This window comes from Aythya fuligula, chromosome 6 (assembly GCF_009819795.1).
Source record: "Aythya fuligula isolate bAytFul2 chromosome 6, bAytFul2.pri, whole genome shotgun sequence".
Classification (NCBI taxonomy): domain Eukaryota; kingdom Metazoa; phylum Chordata; class Aves; order Anseriformes; family Anatidae; genus Aythya; species Aythya fuligula.
Genome location: NC_045564.1, coordinates 5,699,465 through 5,723,435, shown reverse-complemented (window position 1 = coordinate 5,723,435; position 23,971 = coordinate 5,699,465). Strand labels below are relative to the sequence as shown.

Sequence of the window (23,971 nt, the reverse complement as noted above, 5' to 3'; positions counted from 1 at the left end):
AAGCATCAGAAACTCAAAAGATCAAGCAAATATACCATGGTGGTATGACTGAATAAAAAGCAGGCATTAAAATACTGATGCTTCATCTTTATATGAAAGTTTGTAATTGGAAGAGAAAATGCTACAACATGTATCTATTATCATGATGACAGAAGCCGTAATGAACATGGGAAGCATTACAAACTGTCTAATCTCATTTATGGCCAGTATGCCTTAAATCAAATCATCGCCGTTTCAATTATACGACCAAATCTCAATCTCTGATCAGAGAGACAGAAAGGGACGTGGGGAACGGTCTGTATTCCCACAAGAAATGCAGGACTACATGACAGCTTTTAAGCATCCAGGCAGAATTTGGCTCACCATCTACACAGATTGCAAATATTGGCTCGGGGAATTCCTTAATTTTGACCAGGCTTAATGCATACTCAAAACCATGCACTTCAGTTACCAACAGAGGCCTCTCCACTCCAGGTGTGGAGCGGGAGGAACAGCTTGCCTGCTTCGCACGCAAACAGCGCAGGAGGGTTCTGCTGCTTGCGGCTGCTGCCAGCTTTTGGTGCCACTGGCAGGATGAGAGCGCCCCACAGACTCTGGTTCTTGCTCCTCCTAGGGAGCATCCTCACCAGCCATGCACAGTCCCATTTCTGCAGCATCTGGATTTTTAGATGCTGCTCACATGAAATAAGGCATGTCGACTCTCCCTGAAAGCTACACACAAATCACAGGAGCAACAGAGCAGCAAACCCCCCAGCAGTGTCAATGTACTATCCTCTGGTCACTAAAAGCAGGTAAAGGGGAATTTATTTTACATTAGAGGTTTATCTCAGGCACTTGTATGTAAATGCAGCATCAGCATACATACATTTTTTAACTAGCTTTAATCTTCCTAGGAGCAAAAATATTCCGTTTAATAATTTTTATTTTTAACTCTCCTGCAATTGATTTAACGTGAACTGTCAAGCAAGATCAAGGTGTCTGGAGTAGCTTTATGGTTCATCTTATTCTACTTAAATAAAGCAAGAAATTGTCAACAAGTCTAAAAGAATATAATTCTGCCAGAAAAGTATAACATTTCCTTTCACTGTCATGACCTAAATGACTATCTGGACAGTGCACACTATCACAGCATCAACTGCTCTCCCACATACAGTCAGGAATTGAGTCTAGTGCTGTTTTTACTCACAGTCACACAGTTCTAGAAAATCCGGTGTTTATTTGTCCGTGACGGAGCAGTACGCTTCGCTTGTTTATGCCAAGTCCTTCCTCATTTTGTGCATCTGTTTCATCATATGTGTCCTGGCAGCTGTGGAAACGATAAGTTTCAAGAGCCAAGAAAGTTTACAGGCAACTACAAATTTTGGTGGTTTAAGGAAGAAACACACGTTGGACAATATCTGCATCAGTTTTTTTTCCATAGATCAGTTTCACAAGGTTGGCAGAGATCCAGTCACCCCTAGAGCTCATAAATATGAAAGGAATCTGTGTAATACAATTAATATGCTTCTTTAGCAAAGTGATAAAATAGCAAAACCAACAGAAAAACCAACACCAAAATATACTAAATGATTTTTTTCATAACATTACTCAGAGATACACTTTTCAAAGGAGTTTGATCATTATTTTGCTCAGAACTGAATGTTAGATGGAGAAATGCAGACTGACATCATTAATCTGCTTAAAATCCAAGCATCACTCCACCACGTGGCATTGACGATGCTGTCACCACATTGTTTCTCTTCTAGTTCCTTTCTAATGTTGTTCTGTTAACAAGGAAAACCGTGCATGAGTGCATGTGACATGTGAGGAAAAAGCCACCTCAGAGGCTAGTTGTGTGAAAGGGTTAAACAGAGCTGGGTGAAAGCAGAGATCCCACTGGGCAGATGAAGGTCAGACTGATTTGTGTGAGCTAATAGGCCTGTGAATTTAGAACACCCATGGAGGAAGATGCTAGCCAACGCATCAAAAGAGAAGAGCATATTATCCAAAAGCAGAAATATGGGGAAAGAATGACACATTCAACTGAACTACAGTTTCAAGTGTTCTTTTAATCTCTGTGAAATGCCTTTGATTTCTAACAGGAGAATATCTGCCATTATATCAAAATATCCATAGAGCTCTTCTAATCATTCCCCCATGTTGTAACGTGCAGAATTGATTCCTCGAATTAAGAGGATGCTGCTCTCCTAAGTAGTCCCATTGAAACCAATTGAGCTACATCAATATGACAGCAAAAGACACAGTCCAGCCTTTAGATTTTACCACTTACTATTACATGTAATGCTTCAGTCATTACGTGACCTGGGACGACAGACTGACCTGTGCTGTAAAGTACTACTGGATGAACAAGGCAGGCGAGGGGGCGGGGGGTTGGATACAACAGCTTTCACTCCCTGAGCATTATCAAATCCAATTCCATTGGCATTCAGATCAAGCAATGACTTAAACAGCCAGCCATCTGCATCTTGCTTTTGTCATGGTACTTTACTATTTGATGCTAGTAGCACTTACCAAGCGATGGGGAAATTCAATACTGCATGAACAATGAGGTGATGTCTTCACAAACACATTTGCTGAGTGCTTCATCGGTATTTATAGCCTGGTGTCTGTTCTTCAGTGTTTTCACATGTTCCTGTAAATGTTTGAGGTGCTTCAGCTTTTACAAATCCCTCTATTTATATGACAAAAAGTATATTAAGGCATGTACAAGAGAACTTACTCATCATCATTCACTAGACTCTTATTTAAAAAGCTAAAGGTAGTCAATGAAGGCAAGGGAAAGATTGCTGTGTCTTGGATTGGAGCTAGTGATTTCTGATAGATCTCCTCTTGGAGATGCACCCATAGGCTGCAATTTTTGTGGGATAATGATTTAACAAACAGTTCCGAAAAACAATGCAATTTGGAAAAACAGATAATGGTCTGTAGATGATTGAAGAGCAAGGAAAGAAGCTACGTTTGCTAATGAGATAGTCCAGTGCGTAGATCAAAAAGCCCTGTTATTAAATTTAAGCAGGGGTTTTCAAACAGCTGCTGAAACCTGCATTTTCTTGCATTAATGTAACAAAACATACAACAGAGAGGCTGCAGCCCCTGCCATTGGCTTGTGATAACAGGTAATGCTGTTTTGTGCAGAAGTGCCTGAGCCTAAGCAAAACAAGGCTTGGTACCGAGCTCACCCATGGACTCTGGGTTACATCTCTGATAGCTCCTACATGATCCAAAGGTGCAAAAAAGAAAACCTTATAGAAATTCAGAACCTGGTGTTAGGTAGACTGATAACTTGCAAGTCAGCTTGCATATAACCATTTTGTGCAAGAAACAAGTGATTACATCAGTTTGGATTTATCAAATAACTCCTTATTCTCACTATTTCATAGTAAGTTGGAAATCAGTTATCAGTTTCATCGTATTTTGCTTAATGGTGACTCTAATATTCCAGAATTTTAAATTGCATGCACACTTGCTTTCTCTAGTAGAATACATTTACCATGGCCCAACAAACATGATTTATCATAAAGGCAAAATATTTGTAGAAAAACACTAACTTCTTGTGATTTATGACATTATTAAATGTGAGCTGGGATGCAAAGTGAGGAAGAGATGCTAGGCTCACTTACACAACAGCATTGAGCCTTTCTTTTAGTCAAAAAATTTGCATCAATGCAGTCATTACTTACATTAGAAAATGTTCTCAAGTTGAAGATCAGCGTGACCCTCGTTTCGGTGAACCTGTTCACAGGAAAAAGTTCAGTTGACATACAGGCCATGAGCCATCCATGATACGAGGATTTCTCTGTTGAAGCTCCCCAGGTGGGGGTGGCAGGAGAGAGGGTGGGATCACCGAGAGTTTCACTGTCCTCTTCCAGTGGCACAGCTCAAGACGCATGCAGGGGCAAGCTTCTGGCTCAGCAATCTAGAAATTGAATGGTACATCTGCAGTGACTCCTGTTTGATAAGCAAAGCCTGCCAAAATGCAGATTCCTCTAATTCCAAGGCAATCACAGACTGTTTAATCTGGTTTGTGTCCAAACCGAGGATGGGCAGTTTGGATTTAAGTTGGAGAACAAGAGGTCAGTGAATTCAGGCACCTTCCTCCTACTAGTTAATGTGTGAAATGTCTCAACTCAGCACACTGATGTCAGTACCAGATATAACTTGTTTTTTCTAAATAATCACAAGCACCTGAGATTACTAGGACAGCCTTCTTTGACTATAATATTTCAGGCCTCTCTGCACATAATGCAAATCCCTTTAAAAAACAGTGAATTAAATAATAACAACAAAACGTGCACTAGAAGAGCAAGCCTGGACCAAGGAGACGATGCTCCACCCTAAATGCCCTCGAGCTGCATCTCCTTTCCTATGAAGGGAGAAGCACTAGGATAAAAAAGTGAAGTGAGACTTTCTCCATGACAACAGCTGGAAAGGAGCCTGGGGTCCAGCTGCAGTGGTCCCACAAGGGGATGCTCTCACCACCAAGTAAGCTTTTTTCCCCTCCGGTCAATTAAAACTTCAGCAGCATTGCACAAAAGCAGCCCACAAAGACCTAATGGGAAAAAGATTAGGAGACAGTTTGCTCTGAATAGCCTGCAGTTTTGTTTAGTTTTATCATCATCTAAATCCACCCTAGGAAATTTATACATTTTCTGTGCCACTGTCCTTTAACAGTTTGCAGCAGGATCTGCCAGAGGAGTCAAAACATATTTTCCCACGTTCAGATGATCTTGCAACACAAGTTACTATCATTACATGTAGCATCTTACACTTTGCTCCAGTACCACCTATTGACCAGTTTAGAAAAATATTCCTGTTTAACAGCAGAATTTAGATGCCTTAATAAAATCTAATACAAGTGCACTGGCTTTTTACAAAGAAAATGGCTTTGTCTGTTGGAAGTATTCCTATAGCTTGAAACCTCTCTGCCTGAAATTAGCAGTAAATTGTATGTACCAGTAAGTCATCTTTTTAAGTTAGCAAAACACATGTCATGACCCAGCAGGATGTTTCTCTCTGTAATCTCCTGATAAACACATCCATTTTACATAAAGTGCAAAATATTTTGAATGCTTTATTTCAGATCTAAACCCATCAAAGGATCAAACCAGTAGCAACATTTTATGGTCTCATTAGACTTACAAGAGACAGGGTGCAGCATTTGGCAAAGTGGTTCACAGAGTGCACAACATCTGACAGAGCTACAGCAAGATATTCTGAACTGATCTGAACACTTAGAGTGATCTAAACGGTTTGATTTTCCTCCATATTCTTTTTAAAAGGTAAAAAATGAGGCACACAGAGATACCTTATGACCAGTCACATTTAATCACCCTGCAGACTGCAGTTTGTGCCCTGTTCTTCATCTAGCACTATGCCCCTTACAGTTGCATGCCATTTACATGCTCATAGTTCAAGGAAAATCTTTGGCTTCTATGCCAAAGCTGTATCTTGGATCTGACATGACAGATACTTAGTAATTTGGTTCAGTACTTAGTTACTTTGGCATTGTTTAGGCCAAATGTGAAGCGTAGAAGAATTTAATTTTGGTACATCATATCTCCTCATATGGCTGCACACCTAACCTGTGTGTAATCTGGAGTATACCTGAAGGAAAATGTGCCTTTGAATTCTCAGTTTCAGGTTCAGAAGGTGCTTCAGCAGCTAGGTAGCAGGAGCAGTTTCCTTTCCTCAACCTGACTTCAAAAACAATCATCTCTCTAATAGGAGAGCAACACAGAACTAATGGCTTTAATGTCTGAAAAAGGCAGAGGTTATTTTTTTATGGTACCATTAGATTTATAGGAGGAAACTGGTATGGGAGCACTTCCTAAAAACCTGTAATGTGAACACATAAAAACAATGGGGGAAAAAAAGGAAGAGCGAATTGGTTGCAATTAAATAAGAATTGTGGTATTTGCATGAAGTAGAGTATAGATCCCAGTCAGTATTTCTCCCACTGCATTTTTCAAGTTCAAAATGTAATTTAAACCTGTCTCTGGGCATCAAAAATGAGACAGGAGTCTTTGCAGAATGAGAAGGAGGTAAGTCTGTGCACTGTCTACCACTGGTCACTGATCAGTTGTTCAAACGTGTTTGCAGAAGCAAAATACAAAGCTATACTCAGTGGATGATCAGCCTACACACCATTTAGGCACATCATTTTTTTCAGAATAATACTGATTAGAACAATTCACAGCCAATAGTAATCTTGAGCTGACTGGAAGGGCAGCAGAGATGTGACCCTAGCATAAAACAAAGCACACGCTACAGCGAGCAGTGCTAACATGAGGCAAAAGCCTAGGGGGGTGCCTATTGCCATGCCTGATTAAATGTGTCTTATGGGTATAATTCCTTGAAATTTAAAAAGCTTAATTTTTAAATTGCCAGATAATTGTGTAATTGTAGTATTTGTATTCCCCATGATGAATCAGAGAGTGTAATTTCTAGCGGTTCCATGAAAATGAAATTGCCTGAAAGCGTTCACGACAGCTCTGCTCTCAGATGCAGCCATGGGGCTTGGAGGTCGGCCCTACAGCAGGGCAGCAATGCTTTACCTGCAGATTCACTGATGAATAACATTACACATAGCATGTCCAGTACATTTTTCATTCTACAAAGTACATAAATCACCTTCATCTACAGAAAAATAAGATCCCAGAGGTATTTTCACAGGGCAGGCAGGTGCCTCTGATTTCTCTTTCTAGCAAGCTCATTTGAAGGTAGTTCAGGGGCATGAGCTGCACCGCTGCCGCGTTTTGCTTGGCAAGCGGTCCTGTCGCTTTCCAAGGGAGATACTTCCATGATGAACAGATTGGTTGGACTCTCATGAAAACATTATACCTGATGCATTTCAAATAAACTGGTGATTCTCAGTGCTCCTTTAAATTTCCCTATTTCACTAAAATGCAAGGCACCTGATAAATGCGTGCACGACAGAAGTAATTACAATCAAATTACCGGGAATGCATATCAAAGCTCATGACAACACCAAAAGATGCTAAGGAAAAAGCATCTAAAGCTAGATGCTGCTGAATAAATAAATCAGTTAATTTGGGAGAAATATAGCTGGCTATGTACAAAAGGGGTGTTTGTGCATTGCTCAATACAAACATGGGCTGATAAGAGGCCTGCAGAGACAGAGAAAACACATTATGGGCAAAACTTAATCATGGGCAGCTGAAGGTAATCTTCAGCTCTTTCATTTCCCCTGTATGGAACTTGGTCTATATTTTTCAAAGACACATAAAGTTCTACTGCAAGACCACGTGCCTCTAGACTATTAATTCTGCTAGAAGTTTGGAGAAGAAAAAAAAAAAAAAAAAAAAGAATTAAGAAAAATGCAAATTCAGGCCAGCAAAAAAGATTTGTCATGATATACAGCAGCTACAGGAGTTTCAGTACTAAGGCATGCAAATAACATTGCTATCAATTTGGTTTGAGTCAATCCATCCATACAGCTACGTGACCAGCGTTGTTCAGCTGGACAATTCCCCCACACCAACCAGCAGCAGTGACCATGGACGTCACATGGTTATTAAGAGGTCCGAGAAACCCCCACATCCAGTACTGAAGAACAACCTCAGTAACAAACACCTGAAAGAGTTCATCTCCACTTGGATGTAAAATGTTCTCAGTGGTGTGCAGGCCTCCTGGACCAGAATACCTCCCTTTGGCCTGTCTGTCCATCTCCTCGCTCCTGAGCTGTGGCGTGACCCTTGACTTTCTTGTCTCATCTCATTGCTGCCGGTGAATTTCCTCCAGACATCCTTGTGCAAGATGTACACACACACATGTACAGGTTTCATGCCCAAAGAAGCTACAAAACAAAGTACAGGGTTGATGCAACAAGCTGCAGCCTTCCAAGTACCTGTAGTAAAATCCTCTATCCTCAAAAGCTGTACCTGGCCCACTGGACCAGGCCTGGGACATAATACAAGAAGAAAGTACTGCAAACAAAGCTAGAGTATACAACAACAACAAATTGATATCACAGCTATGTGCAGGACTCTTTTATTTTTTGAAATAAATTTACTCTAGGGGTAATCAGAAACTTTCTCCTGGTATCAACTTTGAAGTTGTTCATGGCCAATCTATATCCATTTAATCTTGCAACAATATTTTAAACTATTTCTCTAGTCTTGGTATTCCCTCCATTGCTGTAATCATAGGGCAGAAGGCCACTGCAGTGTTTCTCTCTGCAGTGGCACATACATGGGTCACACTCAGAGCAAAGCTACAAATACACCCAGGCATTGTTATTGTTGCTTTTGCTCTTCTGTAACTTCTAAATGATGAGCTACAGAAGTTCTTATTAGCAGTCCCTCAGGACATGAATTTATGCGGTATAGCTTGTGATATTGCGATACAAAGTTCATTTCCTTGTGTAATTAATTTAATCTTATTTTTGTTTTACCAATTGAAAGGCTGTCAGTTTAAAGGCATAGCCTTATTTTTTCCCTACATTTCTATTCGTGTAGCATCTGTTTTCATAAACACACACTGAGGTTTTCCACAATCAATAATTAATGTTTTAATTGGTATTAAACTCCAAATGTCCTTTTAGTTTCTCCTATAGTACTTTAATATCCCCCTTACAATTATGCCTCAGCCAGAATGCAAAGTTTGTAGGATTCGATTCCTGTATTAAGGTTATTTACCTTTGTTTCCCATCAGGTAGATTTTACAAGTAACATTTCTATTAAAAAAATATTTGGACAGAGGAACACCGATTGACAAGTACATCAAAAATATTTCTCCCTGGAGCTAACACCACCTCTACACACTCCACATTTACATAGCAAATATGCACCACTAAGTCATTATGCAAATATAAAACTCAGATTATACACAGTGATTTACACAGGCATCAATTTACTGACTTTTTGGCGGATTCAAGTGTAAATTCTTTTCCACTTTGGGGCAATTTTTTAAATGGTAACATACTGGGATAAGGTTTCATTAAAGAGTAAGTGGACTTCAAAGTTTGCATTGCAGAGACTTACCTTTAAAGGAAAGCTTTTTCATTACAATCACATTGAGAAGAGTTCTTAAACTGTGTGGCACTCTAAGCCATACATTATCTTCATGTTATCTTCTGTTTATACAATGTTAAGCATACTCCATAAAGTTCAGATATTTTAAACTGTGAGCTCTTTGGGGCAAGAGTCATCTTTTTCTGCACGTATTTTTTTTTTAGCCCCAACAAGACAATGATTTTTGACTTGATACAAACACCACACATTATAGGAATTATCCATTAGGAATGTAAGAATTCTTTATTTGATAGCAAAACAAATACTCTGACTGTATATCTAAAGATCATCATTGTGTTTAAACAAATAAAAAGTAAATTTGCCTCTTACCACTAATAACTAACAACTACTTCTTGCATCAGACATTTTAGTAGTGATCATCCTTTAAATCGGCGTGTAAATCTACTTCAGTGGTGCTACTAAAAACAATTCACCCACACTGAAAAAAATTGCCTCTCCAGAATTTAGCAATTAATCAAAAGTTCTCACATAACACTTTATCTTACTCATGAGTATTTAAGTTTCCAATCTAATATTTGTCTTCTATACCTTCAAAGTTGACATTTCATAATATTTTTAAGGAAAGATTCATAATGTAAAAAGGGAAAAATGCTGCCTGGGGCAACAATCAGACAATAATATATAGACTGCAAGACAAACACCTCAACAAAAAAAATATTGCAACTTTATGTTCCTACATTACTGTATGATATTAGACACCATCACTCACATGAGCTTTACCGAGCTGGAAATAGTTTGGGAGATGGAGGAAAATCATCATAGAATGATAGATCATCATAGAAAATGATCTGTTTAAGCCAAAGAAATAGAATTATCAGTGTCAACTGCTCTGTGTTTTTAATATTTCCAAAGATTGAAATACAGTCTCTAAAATTAAAATACCAACATGACCTGTCAACAATCACTGTGAATCCAGGTAAGTGGTTCTTGGATATTGTATAATTTTTACTTCATTCTGGGTTTTGCACACAAACTGAGTGACAGAATTTATACTGTGGTGGTATTAAAATGTCAACTCCAAAAGCAAAGATTTTTCGATGTTTTTTCAACCACATCTTTTAGTAAAATAGTTTTTCCTAAAGCTCATAGTTTTTAAAACTAGTACACATATGAGAAAAACAATTGTTTGAGATATTGTTGTTGCCCAGTATAAAGTTTTTATTACATAAGAGCATTAAAATTAGGTACCATAGTATTTTATAAAGTTGGTAAAAGCTAGAGTGAAAGAGCACTAAAATTTTCATGTATTTTAAACAGGTGGTCCTATGATATCATCATCATCTACTGCAGACAATTATTAAAAAAAAAAAAAAAAGAACATGTATGGCAATCCCATGCATGATTTGCATTAGTGCGTTCAGATCATATTTAAAAAAAAAAACACGTTCTCTAATTTAAGCAGGCAAAATCTATAAATAATCACTAAGTGTACAGTACTGCAGTTACTAACACGATTATGCTTTCAAACAATGTTTATGTTTTTAAAACATATGCAGAAGAAAACAAAATGGGTTAAAAACCATCACAAGCTAGAGCACTAAGCTTTGAGGTCTCCTCACTGTATTCTAAGAAGCCATCATCATGTCATTAAAAATGGGCAGGCTTGGATGCTGCCATCACTTTTATTTCTCATAGTAACTCTTGTTGAGTTACTGTTGTTGACCCAGTTACACTCACGACATTACCACACCACTGACTACAAAATGTTTTTAACATTTCTTTAATTATAAATGGTGCTAGCATGTTTGAAGGATTATTTCACAGACTGGCTGCTACAAAGTCCACAGCCTAAACAACCTGAGATGCTTGAGCTTCATAATGTGAAATTGCTCGTGCTTTCAAAATTCTTACTGTCATCGTACCTTAATCCTATACAGGTTAATGTATACCATTATCTATGGCATAGTAACCATCCCAGGTATAGCATGAAGGAGTCCAAGGAAAGGGTTCCTATCTCTAGGCTCCCAGAGCTTTCAGAATATCAGCTATCCCGAATATATAAAATACCAAAAAATTCACTGTTCAATGGAAAACAACAAGGAAAGACAAAGAAAGGATGTTTTGAGCTCAATTCCAGGATGCTTTTGAAAGTCAAGGACCAATAAGATAAATGTCTGCAAGTACGATGCAGATGGCATAACATACTTGAGGCTTTTATATCATATTAGAGACTTTCATTTTGTGTTAGACATTGTCACTTTACAATGCACTTGACATATTATCTCAACTGTTTCCTATAATTTATTTTCTTTTTTTCTTCAGACTGAATAAAATTTTCACAAAGAAAAAGCACAAAAAAGGAGAAAAACCACACCCAAACATTACAAGATGGAATGAAAAGTAGAAGATGTAAAAGAACTAGAATGTTATTTTCTTGCTACTAATATTGCTGACATTCCTGAATGGTTTCCTGCACCAATTAGAACCACTAACATAAGTAAGTATTGCCAAGGTTTCTTTTGCAGTTTTGCATCGCTATAGTTACGTGTTTCCTGTTCTTTTCAGTTCTACCAGAGGAACAGATAATGTACTGGGATTGCAGGAAAATTGCTCTTCACTCATTGGCTTTCTCTCTGGTACAGAGTGTTTGCAGAGATGATCAGACAGTATTTTCTATGAGGAAGAAAATGCTTGTTCAAACTTCTACGAAGAAAGGCTTAGGATGAAATTAAGATCAGTCTAGAATAGTTTATAGTATCACTTGGTCTTATACAGGGACATATCTCGGACAGCCAGGTTCCTTATATCCCTGTACCCATGGAGCTAATGCCAATCTTGAATTAACACAAAATTGAATTATTAAGATATTTTGCTTTCTTAGATATTTAACCCTTTAGTGCTTCCGCTATTGACATCAGTAGCAAAGAGATGAGAACACAAGTCTCCTTGTAAAGTATTTTCAGAGTAAGGATATAGTTAAAGTATTCCAGACTTAATTATCGATACATTTGAGAATGAAAAATATTACAGAGGTAGAACACAGAAAGGTACGAGGATGATCTGAGATCAACTAATCTCATTTGTTTCAACAGTGTATGTGCTTTGTGGAAATTTGATCCGAGTTCCAGGTATGTTGAGAGTTTATGGAAGTTATCTGACACAAATGCTTATGATTACCAGTATTGGGGGAATAAAGAAAGAAGGAAAAAAAAAAAGAAGAAAAAAAAAAAAAAAAGGAAAAAAAAAATTACCTAGAGAGTGGAAGATAAAAACAGCTTTTACCAAACACAACCAAAATGCCAGCCTAGAGATGCCTGCTCATTTTCAGCCAGCATCACACCAAACTCTCAATAACAATTGATCTGATGCTCACCATTGCTGTTTGTATGAATTTCTGTATCTGGTCTCCCTAGCATATTTGTGATAGGCCCTGGCATTTTAGAGCACTAGATTATACAAGGAACCAAGCAATTGTTTGGACTGCTTTTACACTGTAGAGCATCTGCTATTTTTCTGAGTTTTAGGCTAGACCCGATGAGGAAAAGGGTTTCCAGTCTGTCCCTGTGATGTTAAAAAATAAATAAGCAGCCATTCCAAACATTATGAAATTAAACATCTTTCTCTATTCTGTGTAATAGAACCAAATTGCTACAATCGTGTCATTAAACGCCCAGTGCAGCTAGTATGAAAAATTGGAGCAGCCTGGTGATTTTTCTCGCTTTCTGTCAGCAGAACAACGTCTGCCTGCAACAAGGAATACCTATATCCATATGCTTTCTGTCAGCCCTCATGATAAATGCAGCACAGTCTTTGTGCTTCCAGCAAATAGAGAGAGAAAATGATATATAAAGCCTCTCTTTGTTCTGATTCATGGATAGAAGGCATTGCATAGACAAAGAAAAATGTAATGTCTGCACGCTGATCGGGGGTATTCAACCACTGCAGCTGGGAGCTGATTTAGGAAAAAAAAAAAAATACTGTTTCATTTTATTTTTACAGAATTTGAATCCAAGCTAAACATAGTTGTGAATGATTGGAGCTTAGTTGTCTTGTGTCCTCCATCCACTAACGCAAGCACTGTGACCGCTTGGTCTGGGCACACACGTGCTGCAGGCTCGAGCCTCCCAGTACCAGCAATTCCCCTCCCTGCCACAGCTGAGTCAGCAGCAGAAGGTGAATGAAGGCACCAGAACCATTTGCTGCCGTGGGCCAGCAGCAAAACTGCAAATTCCCTGGAATATTGGGGGGAAATGGGGAGGATGCACGTGCAAATTGCTCATTGTTTCTGCTGATCTTCGAGTGCTGCAGGACTTCCCTATCGCTATAACTAAAAGGCAAAATTTATTTCCAATTGACCCTTTTATCAAAGTAGTAATGCCAAAAAAAATCAGGATTATAATTTTTGCACAATTCAGCTTCCTCCGTGGCAACGAGGGTAAACCAAAGACCACATAAACAAAGTAAAGCCTCCCGTGCTATTTATTACTTGTTTTATTCCCTTTTTACTTCCCTTATTCTGTCAGATAAGGCTTCTACAGAAACATGCTGATAAAGTAACATTGTATGATAATAAATATATTAAAGGAAATTAATATTAGTAGTCTCACCTGAAGAAGATAGGCAGAATTCATGAATTCTCTAGACACTTGGAAAAACACCTCCAAAAGGAAGCTATGACCCACTAGATGTCGTACTGACCTTGCAGAGGGCAGCATCCATAAAGTCATGGTGGTGGCACATTAACACATCCAGCTGACCTGAGAGAGTCTACATGGCTGGATTAGCTTGGAGGTTACGGTCTGAATCCTTACACTTTAGACAACTAAACCTGAAAGATATTAAAGTTAACAAAATAATTAAGCTTTTAAATTGGTACCTCATTTTCATCACTGAGTCACTATTTGTTTACCTTATTGTATTCCAAATCTGAATTAGGTAATCTACAACTATTTACATGCAGACATAATATTTCACAACTGTTAGGCTACAGTGTCAAGAATGATTCTTTCAGAATAACAACACTGAAATGTGAACTGCTTTTGGCTATCTTATTAAAGGGACTTTTTTTTTTGTAAAGCACCTATAAAATCTATATGCACAGTAACCCCTACTTGCAAGTGAAAACAGTTGTTGATGCATGCAATTGTTTATTTTGAATACAGAAATAGACATCTGCATGGACAAATGGATGTGCATGCAAATTTTCTCCCAAACTTTATAGAGACAAGCTTGATCCAAAACCACAAGAGCTTTTTGCAATATTCCCATTCATTTCAGGGATTTTGCCCACAGATGTTGTTTCCAAACCATTGACATTACTCCATCACTCTTAAATATCAAGAAGATTAACTCCCCCCAACACACTTGTGTTGTTTTTTTTTTTTTTTTTTGTAAACTTGTAGCACAGTAAACATGATACTGAGTTGAATCGAGTTTAAATAATCTAAGCAGAGATTATCTTTAGAAGTAAACTTGATAGTCACTCAGTAATTAAGCATGCATTGTTAGGTATCTTCTCCTGCAGTGGATATTTACATGCACCCCTCCAGGAAACCTGCTGAATGGATAAATCCTCCATGCTTCCAAAATCCATGTGTTAAAACAAACAAACAAAACCTTCATAAACCTCAAACACCTTTCACAGTGACATGTTGCTGCAGGTAAAGGATCAAAATACCTAAAAGTAAACATGAAATACTGACAGGATTTTAAATACTTTAATTGTGTTCATGTTGCAGTGGGGTTTGTTTTGTTTCAGTCTGAAGGGTCACCATAATTAGCAAACTTCCAGGTTGCCCTCAGGATGAAGAGTACCACAAACTCGCTAATATTCAAAGAGCTAATGAGCACGCGATGCTTCTCTGCATTATGTATTTGCTTCTACCTAGTCTTTTGGGCCCTTTGGGTCAGTGGGCACAGGGGCATCTTCTGCTTACAATGCTCCTGGGCACCACAGGGCAACCCACCTGCATGAACCACATCCACATCAGTGGTCAGGTCTCAAACAGAACCAATACAGCCAAGCTGGCAGCAGTAGCCTGTGACACAGTGCTGGATCTGCACAGGAATGGGTTTTCCTTTAGAAAACCTAAAGTTGACATTCTTTTAGCTTAAGCCACCGTAGTTTAATAAGATGAGTTGTTTTTCCAGGCTTGCTGATTGATAAGGTTTGACACATGTTTAATTTGCATTTAATTACATGCAATCTGGCAAGGGGCTAAAATGAATAGTTTATAAAGCAGATACATTTGTATAGATTAGCCAAGTGCCTACTACGGGAGAATATAGCCACCTATAAATATTTAGAAGAACTAAACAGCAAGGAAAGATAAATATTGTTGAAAATGACCTATTTAGTAGGCCACTGAAGTATAACCGGCAATAAAGAAAAACAAGCAAAGAAAAAGCCTAAGAACACTGATTACATTTAGCAGCATAATCAGTTAAACACAAAGAGGTAGTACTTCTGTACCTGTACCTCTTCCGTCGCTCAGTCTAAATATGTAATCTCAAACACATTGTCCATGAAGTATTAGATGATAGCTAACAGGTTTGATTAATAAACTTAGTAGACCTGTGTTTCTAATTGTCAGTTACAGATTAACACCAATATCTTCAAATTGCTTGCTTTATATAGCTCTCTTTTTGGAAATGTTATATTTCTAATCTTTGGAGAACAGAGAAGTAACTGAATATTCCTAGTGAGAACTTGACTTCATATTAATTGGTCTCTTAAATCATGAAGTGGTTGTTTCCTATATATATATATATATATATATATATATATATATAAGTGAATAATGAGATCTTAAGCACTTCTTTTGATCTTATAGTTCTGCTTTCTTAAGTAGCAAAAATGTAACCCTATGTGATTTATACCTGCTCTCTTATCTCAGAGTTATAAGATTTTCTCTCAGATTGGTTTGTTTTCTTTCTTACGTTTTGTAAGTATACATAGAAATATAGTGGGATATCAGAGAAATAATTTAGAATTTTGTGTAATACTTTTAGAAAACTTGTGGTTAGCTTAGATAGTCCCATTGGTCTCATAAAATCATAATGAGAACCTGAGGATGGAGATGATTAAGTGGAACATGTGAAATCTACTTGATAGAAAATACCTACTTTAATGTGAATGCCACCAAAACAGACATCTAGCATAGATAACAGCTGAAACTAGAAAACTTTCCAAGTAAAATTGTTGTCTTTATTGTAGGCACAGCATGAAAAAAGTTCTTTATGCATTGCTGTTGTTCTTATTCATTTGTCAGCATGTGGTAAGTTAATGAACACATAGAAGAAAGGTTCCTCAAAATGAGTTCTGGAAAACATGATTTTATCCTGCACTTTTTCTCATAAGGTCCAATTTTGTTTTGGGTTTGCCTGCTATTTTGACCAAATTCACAGGTTACAAAATTTACTGACAAAAGTTTCAAAACCAGTTATCTGACCTTTCCTACATGCGTGAACCTGCTTTAAAGTAAAAGCAAATAATATAATATTTACAAATTAAATTTTATATCCTCCCCTATTGTTTTCACCCCTGCCCTCAGTACTGTTAGTACTTGTTATTTTTCACTTGTCTCAGAATTTAATCTTTAAATTTCAAAAGCGAGTATGGAATAATTTTCTGATCTGATGTTGTAAGGTAGATTTAACACCCAAACACCATTATGATTTCAGTCTGATTTCAGGAAAAGACAGTTCTACAGACTGCAACAAAGAAGAGATTATCATAAAGATTAAAGACAATGCCCAAAAGTATACATGGTGACGGCTGCAAGTCAACTAACGTATTGTCAGTCTCTGCGTAACACTAGGGTTTCTCAGTTGATTAATAAAGTAAGAAGTTATGGGATATATATTATGCGAGTATGTTTTCAAAGTCCGTGGAGATAAAACCTCTCCACATCTCACATCACTAAAACCACCACAGTATACCAACACACTTACGATTTGACATGGAGTTCATTCTGTTTAAAAAAAAAAAAAAAAAAAGTGGCTTATATCCCACTAACATGTTAAACTCCATTTTGCACACTTAGAAGAGAAAATCATGGCATTTTTCAAGACAACAACAAACCTGCTAAACTTTCAAAGAAAGTTGATATTATTGGCCCAAGGAGTCACAGGCAGAGGAAATTACATTCTTCTTAGTGGTTTCACCTGAACACACTACAATATAAATAACTTTTACAAGCCTCTTTATCTGTGTTATTAACTAAACCATGAAGATGATCATCACTTTGTCCTATTAGAGCATGTACTTCTTTTAAGTCAGAGATACTTTATCTATGGCAGATGTTAATTTAAAGTAGCTATCCATTTAAAGCTTTTACCAACAACTAAAATTGCTGATTGACCTCCACTCTGTACCATCTCTGTGAAAACAACTGGACAAAACAGATTGGAAACCTTGAAAGACAGAAGCTCGAAAACATAACGAAAGTGACTTTTTTCTGACATGCTTATTTTCACTCTTACACTTTTACGTGAAACATAAATTGTCTATTTCTTTTTATTGGATTAATATAGTGTATTAATGCTTTTGGAAAAATGCAACTAATCATAAAACCAACCAATTCTGATTTACTATTTTAAGCTGATCTGTGAAATCAACTATTACCATGTTAGTTATTGAAATTGCATTCACCAAAGTATTTCTGGGTAAGCTGTCATTTATTTAATTATTTATTTATTTTTCCCAATACTTATAATTTATTAAGGTATGTGATTTTTCTTTAAAAAGAGATATAGTTGTATTCTCTAAAATCTGTTAACTCATAGTAATGTTTTTCTTATACTAAAACTGAGATTACAAATCAAAATCCAGTACGCATTACATTGTGTAGAAAGTCTCTATTATTTCTAAGGAACCATCTGAGTAACAGAGAAAAATCTTTTCCATTGCAGTTGGATTCTATAACTAACTGGCTATTCAATGGTTGGGCTCATGGGCATGCTATTTAAGGTGACCTTGGTGGTCACCCCTGCATTGCTGTCATAAAGACGAGGCAGCTTCGCACTCTCTGCAAATGCATTCCCCATTTTATGCACAGTGACATACTGCAGTGCAAACACCTCGTTAAAATGCTGTATGTTGGACTTTATTGTAGGATAAAGAAAATCCTCCCCTGTTGTTTCTAAAAGCAATGTTACATTCTAAAAAACAAAATGCTTATTAAATACTTCATCTTTGGAAAATGCTAAATATTTTTAGTATTTTTGTGGTTAAGGGTAGTAGTTGTGGTAAGAAATAAAGACACAGGGTCCAGACCCTTCTTCAACTATAATGATGAAAGTCCTCCTCTTACCTTAGACACAGAAAATTGCAGTGAGGCAACTAAGTCCCACCTAAGCCTCTTGGCAACTTTTGGTGTAGAAATCTAGATTCCATTGATTTTTTTTCTGTGATTTTTAGACTATGAAGTACATTTTGGAAAACATCCTTATGAATGTGCTACTTAAGGTAAACTAAAGCGTGACATTCTGGAAAATGTCCTTCATGTCCAGGAATCATTTGTATTGCAACCACAAGGTGGTGCGTTGATGTCACCAAGTATTTGCTCTGGTAACACCTTCAGCAAAGTAGTTAGCCTTCAAGAAAAGGGAGGTAACAGGAGATCCAGTGCTACAGAGAGAAAAACAGTAAAGACAATGGCTGGAGTTGCACTCAGGCAATGGGAGGTGTTAGCTTACCTCTGTTGATTGTTTTATGTACCCTGTGTTTTCCTACAAAAACTTAGCTTTAGTGGGAAAGCTATAAAACCACTGAACCTGTGCAATTTCTCTGCTTCAACAGTTCTTCCCTGAATATTTTGGATGCTATTAGGTCAGATTTTTCTTGCCCTGTAAGCTGCTACTTTTCCAAAATGAAACAGAAGAAAGATGATAAGGGCGGTTCTCTAAGCAAAGATTTTGTAGCCTTATCAAAGAAGTGGTGAGAATCAATAAGAGTTGCCAAACTTTAGGTGCTACTGCTTTCACAGCCAAATTTCTTGAAGAAACTTGACCTGAAAAATGCAGATTTGTACATCTGGAAGTTAAGTGCAAAAAGGGCTCACAGGGGAGCTCATATTTAATCTTTTCCCGCTTAGTAGTTTTGGCTTCCTAGGGAGCTTATGTCCATCTAAACATACAGACCACAATTCATTGTGGAACTTCAGACAAATCATTTACTGAAACTACTGCACAAGAGTGTCGTGGTGGTAATTAGAAAACCAAACAATTTATAAAACATCTGCAAAAAAGTCTATTTCCATCTGTAGTAACTCTTTTCTTCCTTCTTGTTTTGTAACCATGCTATGAAAAACAGTAACTTAACTATCTGCGTTCCGAGAGAGGAAGATAAGAAACCTGGAAACAGCTTGCTCGCTTTTCCTCCTAGTGTGTCTTTCACTACATAATTATTCATATTCAGAAAATCATGAATATGCAGCTGACAACATAGGACTTGTCCTGCAGCATGCACACAGGTTCTTCATGTGAACTGTACCTGACACAGAAAGCACATCCTTGTGTTTAGGCTGAGATTGGATGGGCAAGGGAGGTTAGTGAGGCTGGGATCTGTGCCCAGATCAGAAAACACCACCAAAGGCCAGTCACAAGACCAAGGAAACTAGCAATGTAAATGTGAATGTAAATGTTAACACAATCCTAGTTCTGTTCTGTGATTGGACACCTTTCTGAAAAAGGTCCTGCAGAGGTTAACAGATGACAGCCTTTTAGCAGGATGGCTAAAGAACATCTTAAAATCTGCTCCTTAAACACAGATTATGATATAGAAGTAGTGTTTTACATGTATATTAGACATAAATAAATACATTTATAAGCTAAATTAAATATAGGAATATACCCACAGAAGACCCTCATCTTATATTCCACAGCTTGTTAAGATAATTTCTGCTTTACACCTGGTTTTAAAAAGAAAAATGACAGAATGGCAAGCCTTTTTGCCCATTAATCCCTCCTCAGACGATAAAACCCCAAGCATTATTTTTAACAGCCAGTTGTGTTGTTTCACTTGCAGTCATTGCTCTGACTGGGGACAGGAATAAAACACTGAGCTGTTGAGCTTAAATGTATTCAGGAGTCAGGTTTGTTTTGTTTCGTTTTTTTTTTTTTTTTTTTTTTTTCTAAAGTCACACAGAAAAATGTAACCTGTCCTTTGCCTTCCAGTTCTGTAAAACTGCTGTCATAATGCTGAATAACAGTGTTAAGCAGTCTCCACAAGACTGTGGAACAGAGATCTTAGGAAATTTGTATATTATGTTTATATTTGACTTTCACACCCATGCCGCCAGACTTTCACAACAAGCAGCATGCTCGTGAATTAGCACAAAATTCAGAGTTGGTTCTCACCCCACAGTACTTTTTCCACGGTGTGTACCATGAACAAATAATTCACAGCTCTAAGGCTCTCCAGATCCTGAGAGCATCAGCCAGGAGGCCGGGGCAGCCCCAGTCTGAGAGCAGATGGCTGCGTGCACGGCTTGGGCTCAGCACCGACCACAGCAGTCATGTCGGCAGCATTGCAATTCAGCTCCGGTGCTAAGCGTCACTATTACAATGGCAAAAGCAAGGTTATTTTTCTCAAGCCGTGGGAGAATATCAGATCCCAAATACGCGTGCTTTCACCTATAATTGATGTCTGTCACATTGGTAACAGACCAGTGCTTGTTAGCAAGGCCAAAGCTGTCCTTGCTTTGGTGAAATACCGAACCACATCTGGCTGTCTGCGTTTATTGCTTGGGAAGCTTTTAGTTTGGCACTCTCACTCTTTGCTTATTCCTTCCCAAACCAAGATACAGTGTTTTTCAATAAAAAACAAACAAACAAACAGGTTTCTAATCATTATAGGAAGGGAAAACAAAATTTGTAGCCCTACAATTTTAATTTTCTCACATCACCAGCCTGTGGAGACCACTTCTCTAAACGGCAATGTAGTTCCAATACAGACATGCCAAATTTCTTGTGTTCCCTATTGCTCTGGTAAGTACCACTACCTACTGACAGAAAACAATGTTCTGCTGTGACCAAGCTTTTGTTAAAAGGTTCTGGGAATCCTATAAGAACTGGATTTTATTCTCACAAGCCACTTATAATAGCCAAAGAAGTGAGGTCTGTTACAGAATAGCCGGAAACTAACTTCACTTTAACTGCTGTTTAGTCAGTCCATTTTGCAAACAGACTCAGTAGAGGTCAGTTTCTGATAAAGCAATAGAAGATAGGAGAGTTAATGACTCATGTCTGCAATTTTAAATTATTCAGCTACCACTTGAGTACTAAGCACAGACGCAACAAACAGTGGCTAATACAAGTCATGCATGTTTCATAAAGGGAAACTGTACCCTCTGGAGTATATTACATTCGCCTCTGAAAAGAGCGATGGTGTTTTCAAAAGCATGTAAGGCCACTTTTACCTGCTTTTACTTTACCTTTCTATAGTAAAACCTCCCATTGACTTAAATAGGGGTTTTATTTGGGTACAGCTGACAGATTCCAATCTATTAAATACATGCACTTTTAATTTCTCAATACAGTTGGAAAATCCAGCATCATGATCAACTTTTGACAAAAATGCTGGACTGTTTTCCCTGCAACTTATGTAACTCTCCTTTGTGGGGGCTGCAGATGAACAGCTGTAGCCTCATTTGCTTCATTCTGCTAGGACATCCAAGAGCTTAAGCACTACACAAAAATCAAATCTGTTCATAAGGGGGTAGCGTGGTGGTCACCAGTATGACCAGAACTTTGTACACTGCAGTGAAAGTCATGTCCTTGGATGTCTGGGACAGCCAGATACTCCTCAAATGTTTGCAGCCTTCAGCAGGGATCTTCTTAGGTTGCCTGCAGAGGTCAAATGTGACTAAAATACCTTTTCCCACTGTTGGGAAAACAGTCTAGCATAGAAACTAGCATACAAACACTGAACAGAAGCCCCAAAAAATTAAACTAAGAAAAACAGAAATTAATAAACCATGCATAAATTAATAGAGTTTTAGGCAACTCACTGGCTGCTGGCAATCTTAGGAGCCTGCTCCAGTCAGCCATTAACTTCTTCAAATCAGTTATGGCTGAAAAAACATGTATAAATCTCGCTAACTTTGTTCCTTAGTTATCCAGGAGAACTTTCTAGTGAATTTGCCTGTGGTGAAGTCTCTGCTGTTCCTGTTCTCCATATTATTAACAACAAAGCTTGTGAGCAGAGAGAATAGCAAAGCAAACAAAGCAGGATTAAAAGATAAGCCCCAAACATCCACAGAAGTGCTTGGCATGAAATTACAGTCTGCAAAGGCATAATCTAAAGTGAAAAGAAAATTTCACTTCAAGTAAGTGGCTCATGAACACCTCTGATAGATGGAGAGAGGCACCACAAGAGTATAGCCACGGGCTGTTAACTCCAGACCTGTTTTTATCTAGACCTGGCAAAGTCAATATTTTCATAACTGTGCTACACTGAGACTGCAGCTCACTGAGCTGTTAGCCATTTCCTTACACTTCTCATCTTTTGCTTCTATAATTGGTTCCCTCTCCTTAGCTTGGGAAGATAGTACCATGTAACATCATTCTGCCAGCAGAATATTTGTTCCTCTAAGGAATAAATGGTACTACTTCTATATAAAAAGGTCTCTATTGAACCAACACAGCTGCTCTTTTAACTCAATTACAGAGCAGTCATCCAGGAATAGAAGATGACTTTTGAGGCAGGAGAACTCAAGTCCCTCCAGAAATGCTACCTTACTTCCAGCTGTGGATCTGTGACCCCTCTGGAGCTGAGCCATTAAGAAGTGCCCAGCTATCACAGAATCTGTCATCCGATTGCTGCACTGTCTTCAAAGGAGCTCTTTCATTCAGAAAGTATTAGCAGGGAGTTCAAGTGCCATCAATTTCTCTCCGTTATCTCTCGCATGGCGGTTCTGTCTCTTCCAGTTAATAAGGTTAAAGAAGTAGAGATTGCCAGTGAAGTCACAGTAAATTAAAATTGAAACTTCTCTGTTACAGCTCTTCCAGAGTTTCTGCCAAATTCACCATCTTCTCCTCTAGATGTTACTTCCAGTGAAGGACTTAAATTACTTTATATTTTTAGAGAAGTAACATCACTGCATGCACACTTCAAATCCCAGTCTTAATCTTTTCCTCAAATAAATGCATACAAATACCCATGAAAGAGAGGACTATAATAGTTGGGAGAGAGAACTAGCAGGGTGTGATGAAGAGATGGATGCAGAGTAAAGGAAATGTGCATATATGTTACGAAAAATATGATCAGCATTCTAGGGTTAAAAAGCATATCTCAGTAGATTTCAAATGGTCATAACAGTCTCAGATTCCTCTGATCTTAAAACTTTTCACATATCACATTGTTTCTTACCTAGACCTTCAGAAAAAGCTCCAGCTAATTTCATGATTCTGCAAACCCCTCAGTAGTTTTCCTACATGCCGCTTCTTCATACAAGAAGGTCATCAAGGTTCTCCTTTCAACAAAACCATTTCTGACAGGTTTTCAGATAAACATCACAAGGTCCCTATTTGTGGCCTGTTCGTGTGACCATCCACACATCTGTGTGAAAGTTCCCTATAGCAGCAATCCTGCAAGACTGGGAGATGTAGAATACTCACCTGTCAGTACATTTCATCTCCTCACTTACACAGGCTGCCTTTCAGGTCTCCATTCCCTACCCTCTTTACCAGGCTTCCAGGTACATGAGGTGTTCACGGGGGATGGCATTACAGATGCAACAAACTGCCTTTTCCATTACTGGAGGTATAGAGGTAGGGGATTCCACATGAAAATCAACACATGGATTTAGAGTCAATAACTAAGTTCATGATTTGGTACATACAAATAAAACATACATTTGTCCCAGAGCTTTCAGGAACAAATAATTTACGAACTCAGGGAAAAAAGAAACATTCTCTAGTGGTAGAAACTTTGCTTATGTAAATAATAACAGACGTGGTAGGCTTTCCTGAAT

General features: G+C 37.9%; 1 protein-coding gene across 2 annotated transcripts in view; it reads left to right on the top strand.

The window, feature by feature from the left end:
• Positions 1-23,971, top strand: part of ZNF804A (zinc finger protein 804A) — a 280,325-nt gene that overhangs the window by 241,700 nt on the left and 14,654 nt on the right. For both annotated transcript variants that reach the window (XM_032190633.1, XM_032190632.1), the window contains one exon: positions 11,316-11,490. The gene's annotated coding sequence lies outside the window, so the exon portion shown is untranslated. The remainder of the gene's footprint in view (positions 1-11,315; positions 11,491-23,971) is intronic.